We start from the raw sequence: 6,058 nt of genomic DNA, 5'->3' as shown, positions 1-6,058 counted from the left end.
TAGGTTTTAGGCAATAAGCGGGTAGCCTAGTTTTCTCAGAAGAAAAAAGAAAATAATGGAAAAGTGTAACATTCATTCGGTGGCCTCACAGGCATAAAAAACCCAATTCCAACTGTTATAGGTCCCTGCAGGAGTCTACAAAAGAACTAAGCTTTTTAAGTAAGAAAACTAGATTCTGGCCCACAGGGCCCTGTCACTGCTGCTTAATGGATGAAACTCTTTGGATATAAATATGCTGTTTACTCCTCAGCTTCAGCTTTCATAAAATATAACCTTTCTATGATTTACGACCCACAGAAAAACTGGAGGATGGATTTTTAGCTCTGAATTGGTTGGATGTCAACAAGAAAAATAATAGATAACATATCGAAGTGGCGGGGTGTTAATGCCACACAAAATGATGAAATTATTTTTGTTTAGGAAAGTTAAGTTTGTTCTTAAAGTTGTTGGTGGATGGCAGCTGTGAAAGGTGGGGCTGAGGAAAACCTATGAAATGTCTCTCATTTTTAAGTCCTTGTCCAGTGGCTTATAAGTTTGGGTATAATGACTTCAGTTCATAATCAGTAATGTCTTGTTGAAAAGTTTGGGCTGGGCCTCCCTGGTGGCGCAGTGGTTGAGAGTCCGCCTGCCGATGCAGGGGACATGGGTTCGTGCCCCGGTCCGGGAAGATCCCACATGCCGCGGAGCGTCTGGGCCCATGAGCCATGGCCGCTGAGCCTGCGCGTCTGGAGCCTGTGCTCCGCGACGGGAGAGGCCACAGCAGTGAGAGGCCCGCGTACCGCAAGAAAAAAAAAAAGTTTGGGCTCACCACAGATCTTTCACAAATGGGAATGGCCGTTCTTTGCCTAAATCACTCGGGTTTTTCAAGTGCTAGATTTCCGTTATGTCTTCCAACTTCAAATATAGAGGCTGTGCCTGACCTTGCAGACAGATGACAGAACAGCCTTTTTTTCACAAAGGTGATTGGAAAAAACGAAAAGTGAAAAACAATAAGCGAACAAACTAAGCCCCCAAATAAGCAAAAGCAAGCAAACAAACAAAAGCAAACCCCTCAAATTAACAGCACCCACAAGCTCTCCCCGCTACGTGCTCACAAGAGCCAGCCCTGTCCTTGGATGTTGGGTTGGAGAAAGATTGCATGCCAGTTTGTCATTCAGAGATCTGTATTCATTTTATAGCCTTCTGGTCTGGTTTGATGCTTGAAAGAGCCTTGTTCCAGATGAATTGGCAAAGAAGTTTGCATATACTATCACCAGCCAAAGGGATGAAGTTGTCAAAATTGAAAACGTTTATTTCTCTCTTGATTCTCTGAGCACTGAAGGAAGGGAATTCACACTGTTTTTCAAACCTGCCCTCAGCACATTAAAATCTCATGCACTAGAGGCTGGAAGACCAGATCTTTAGTCTTCCCACAACCTAGAAAGACCAAAGGTGTGAGGCCGAGCTAGGGAACTGTCCCACAGTGACCAGAATGGAAGGGGCCCTTCTTACCCACTGGTCTCTTGGTTTTCGATGGAAGCGTCCGTCGAGAGGAGCCCCAAACATATCCACTTCCTTGAGTGGCCAGCCATGCACAACCTCTGTCTCTTGGGAGAGATGTGTGGTCTCAGAAGGTAGAGCCATGATCTGTATTAGGTGTTGGGGAATTACTAAGACAAATTTCCTCATATACTCAGTCTGTAGAGGTTGCTACTATAAGCCAGATGCAGTGCCAGGTGTTTGGACCTGCAATGGTGCTTTCACTCCTCATGGAGCTCACTTTCTGGAAGCAGTGACCTACAAGCCAACAGGCAATTACAGTCTAAGTCTTAGATCCTTAGGGGAGCACCTGGGAAGGGCCCTAAATGCACTTTGATAGGGATGGGGGTGGGTGTCAAGGAAGGCTTCCTGGTCAGAGAAGCAATGGATGTTTTGGGTAGCAGGGAAACCATTATGTGGAAACACTGGAGGTCAGAGACATTATGGAATAATAAAGGAGCAGAAGAAATTTAGGATGGCCACAGGACACAGCACACTTAGATTAGGTGGCAGGTCATAGTTCAGAATGGTGTTTCCCGATATTTCATGGGTGTGTGTTTGGGAGAACCCTTGAAAATTACGGATTGCTGGGCTCCACCCACAGCATGAGCTGCCCCCCACACCCCCTCACAGCCCAGCAGACATGGCCCCAAGCCTCAGGCCAGAGAACATTCAGAAGGTTCATCAGAGCACATGCCCCAAAGGCAGAACCTGGCAAGAATCCCCACTCAGTAGGTGAGGCAGGCCTGAGACTGGCCCCGATGACATCCAGGGAGCGTGGCAAACCTTGAGGGGCAGGGTTCCTGGTAGCCCTGTAACACCTCATGAGGTTCTCCCTCAACCCTAGGGGCCAGACTGAGCCCACAAGCAGCTTCCAGAGCAAACTAAGAGGTTCACTCTGCCCCCAGTACAAACAGCTTCCATTTATTCAGCACACATTGGGCCCATCCCCAACCCTATGGTGTGGGAAGACCTTGCTTCACCAGCTGGGGGTCCAAAACAAGGTCTCATTACTGTTCCTATTTTCCCCACGGCTCCTATACCAAGAATGCCCTTTCTGGCTTTCCAAGGACCTTCATCCCAGAAGCGCAGGAACCAGTCCTGTGACTGCCCCCTTCTTAGGTCTTATATCAAGTGTATGGACACACCCGTAGCTGCACGTGCTATCAGTAACACTGTCATCATCATCGTCATCACCATCCCTACGTGCACCGCTGCATGTGATCTCCCGAGCAGTCCCGGGGAGTATGTGGTGTGGGATTATTTTCTCCATCTTACAGACGCACAGACTGAGCTTCAGAGGTTATGGCTTGGCCAAGATCACACAAAAAGGGCGATCCCTTGCTCACGAGGAAGCACAGAGATGTCAGGAACAAGAGCTGGAAGGACTGTTTTGGGGACGGGGGCAGTGAGCTGGGGCTGGGACTCGGGTGTGGCTGGCTTTCTCTGCTGTGCAGATCTGCCTCGTGGAGAAGAACGTGTTAACTGTCAGAGCTGCTCCCGACGAGCTGGCTGCCTTTGGTTTGTCTGGTTTATCTGGGTCAAGGCCCCATCAGAGGGGGTGGACACAGGCAGCCAAGTTGAGGGGAGAGAGGTCTCTTTGTCACCTCCAGGGCCCAGTCTAGGAATTCTGGAAGGTCAAGCAAGACTGAGGCTGGGGAGGTGGCTGAGGCTGGACTGAGGGCTCCCCAAGAGGGGTCTTTTCCCTAGCATCCCAGCAACAATGCCCTTGGATTATCTCTGCCCAAGTCCTGGGGCAAAAAGCCTTCCAGACATTCTCAGAGCAGGGAGAGCCCAGTGTGGTCCTCCAGGGAAGTTCACAGGCCTGTCCTGGGGGTGCCTGTGAATGGGTGGAGGATGAATCTCCTTCACTGCCGGGGTCTTGGGACCTTGGGGTGCTGGGAGCCAAGAAGGGCATTCCTCAAGGGAATGAGAACCCCTTCCTGCCCTTGGGGGGAGGGTGGGAGGTGGGAGGGGTGCTGGGCATTTCACTCCCAGGTGAGAGGTCACGTAATGCAAACATCAGAGGAGCCTGTGAGGCACCAGCACCCCAAAACACTGTGCGCAGGGGCTGGAAGACCAAATAGAGACAGAGGGACAGGTGCCCTGAGTCAGAGGAGCAGGAGGCCCCTTTCAACTGGGGTGGGCAGGGGACAACTCAGCCGGAAGGCGTGGTGGGGGAAGGTGGGGGGCTGGGGTAATGGAAGAGACAGCGATGCAAATAACCAATGATGGCCAACGTCCAGCGACAGGGCCGTAGAGTCAGCGGGAGATTTGATGTCCCTAAATCTCACTCTCTTCCTCTAAAAATGGGGCTCCTAACGTGTCCCGTCAGATAGAAGTCACCATCGGCGTGGGGGCAGTTTTCTTCCTCGGCTGAACGAGGCTGGTGGTGTTTTACTCTTTGCCAGCCTACGTTTCTGAATGAGGCCCAAGGGTGCTTGATAAATATTTGTTAAACTCCTGAATAAGGGAGCAGGGGCTCGGGCAGCCTGTAGGATAGATGTGGTTATAAGGGATCAGGAAGCCCTGCAGGCCCGTCTAGACTTGAAGTGACAACTGGATTCAGTGAGCATCAGTCAAAGGGGAAGGAGGAGAGAGGGGCAGGAAGGACCGGCAGCTGGGAGTCCGGCGCCTGAGTTCTGTTCCCATCCCACCAGGGGTGACGTTGGTTCCCAAGCCAGTTTCCTTAACTAGAAAAAGAGGGGTTCGGCCAGATAGCCTTCAAAAGGCTCTTCCAATTCTGATGCTCTGAGAGTGTGTTTTGTATTGAACTACTATTGACTGACAGCCTGCTCCCTGCCAGCCCCTCTCACCCAGGCCACCATGCTGTGAGATAGATGTGCCCATTCGACAGATGTGGGAACTGAGACCAGGGCGCAGATCCGGTTGTCTTCAAATCCAGTGCTGGGTCTTGCTCTATCATGGCAGGTGGTCATAAAACTCTGTCAACTTACAGATGGGAGCCTCAGGACAGACCATAGGACATGGTCCCACTGCTAATGGGGTACCAGTTTCCTGTTACCCATTTTCCTTGTGCTGAGAAATCCGTGCCATCATCCATATGAGATGCAGAGTGGAGAGCAACGCTGGGGACCTGTGAAGTGTCGGTCTTCTTGGGTCAGAGGAACATTGGGCCAGGCTATCATTTCTTTCTCCTGTTCACTCCGGGGTGTGGTTGGAGGAATAAGACGAAGCTGGAAGTCAGATAACTTGTCTCAAAATAAAAGTCTTCTTTCTCTTTTCCTCTTGGAGTTCTTTCATCTTGGAACACAGGGAGTTTTTTGAAGGTGGGAGCTCAGACTCCCATCTCATATGACTCCCTTGGTTGAACTTTGGGAAAATGCATCCTCATTGCTTTCCGACCTTCAGCTGTCCTCAGAATCCCAGGCCCAATTTCCAGGCTAGCCCTGACATATCTAGCAATACCCAAAAGTAACAATTGGTAGGAAAAAAAAAATCTTGGTGCTTTAATTAAAAATCCATGTTTGGCTTGTGTTCAGAGGCATATTTTTGCATCTGAAAATGTTTCTTTTCTCTTTGTAGTTGAGCTTTGCTTATAAATAGAGAGCTGGCTTGGAGTCACATTAATTTAATTTTATCTGTGATCCAGATCAGCCTAGAATGCTCTTAATTTGGATTTGACTGCCAGCCGAAAACAACATTCACTAATATCCACTTTTTAGCTAGGTAATCGTGTAATAATTAGGATGCATGTTGTACATAATCTTGATTTAAATAATCCTCGCTTACTTTTTTGTCTACATAGATAAAAAAGCTATTTTGTCAGTATTTTGGAAGTAGGAAATCATCTTGATTATTTTAATCAAAATCAGCATTTGTGAATTGTGGCATTCTTTTAGGAACAATTAATGTACAAGGCAGAGATTGGTCTCTCCGCCCTGCGTTGTAGATCTGTCACGAATGCATGAAGATAAAGCAGAAGTGAAAGTCTCAGGGCCCCAAACACGAAGGCCTTGGCCTCATCTCTAGATCTTGGTGGCCTGAGGGTTAGCTTTGGAGGAAGTTCTACGTGATCTCAAATCCCAGTCCTGTCACACTCAGGAGTTGGAGCCTCGGACAGTACTTGAATGACTGCATCTCAGCTTCCTCATTTGTAGACAGGGAGACTGATACCTACATGGGGATTAGTTACAGCCTATTGAACTCACCTGCAGCGTCATTTCTTTATGCTTTTCTCACCAAGAGGCAGCATCTCAGAGTGATCTAGAGCAGAGATCGGCAAGCTTCTCCTGTGAAGAGATGGACGGTAAATGTTTAGGCTCTGCGGGCCATGAGTTCTCTGTCGTAGCCACTCATCTCTGCCCTTGTAGCTCAAAAGCAGCGTAGATGATACATAGATGAATGGGCAAGGGTTTGGTCCACAGGCTGTAGTTTGCTAAGCTCTGATCTGGAGCAAAAGGCTTTGGAATCAGACAAACATAATTTGGAATCTGTCTGATACCCAACTATCGATGGTGACCTTGGAAAAAGTATGTAACTTCTCACTTTTCTGTATCTACCACGAGGCTGGACTGAG

This window comes from Phocoena phocoena, chromosome 16, assembly GCF_963924675.1.
Source record: "Phocoena phocoena chromosome 16, mPhoPho1.1, whole genome shotgun sequence".
NCBI classification, from domain to species: Eukaryota; Metazoa; Chordata; class Mammalia; order Artiodactyla; family Phocoenidae; genus Phocoena; species Phocoena phocoena.
Note: the sequence above shows the minus strand (reverse complement) of the source record.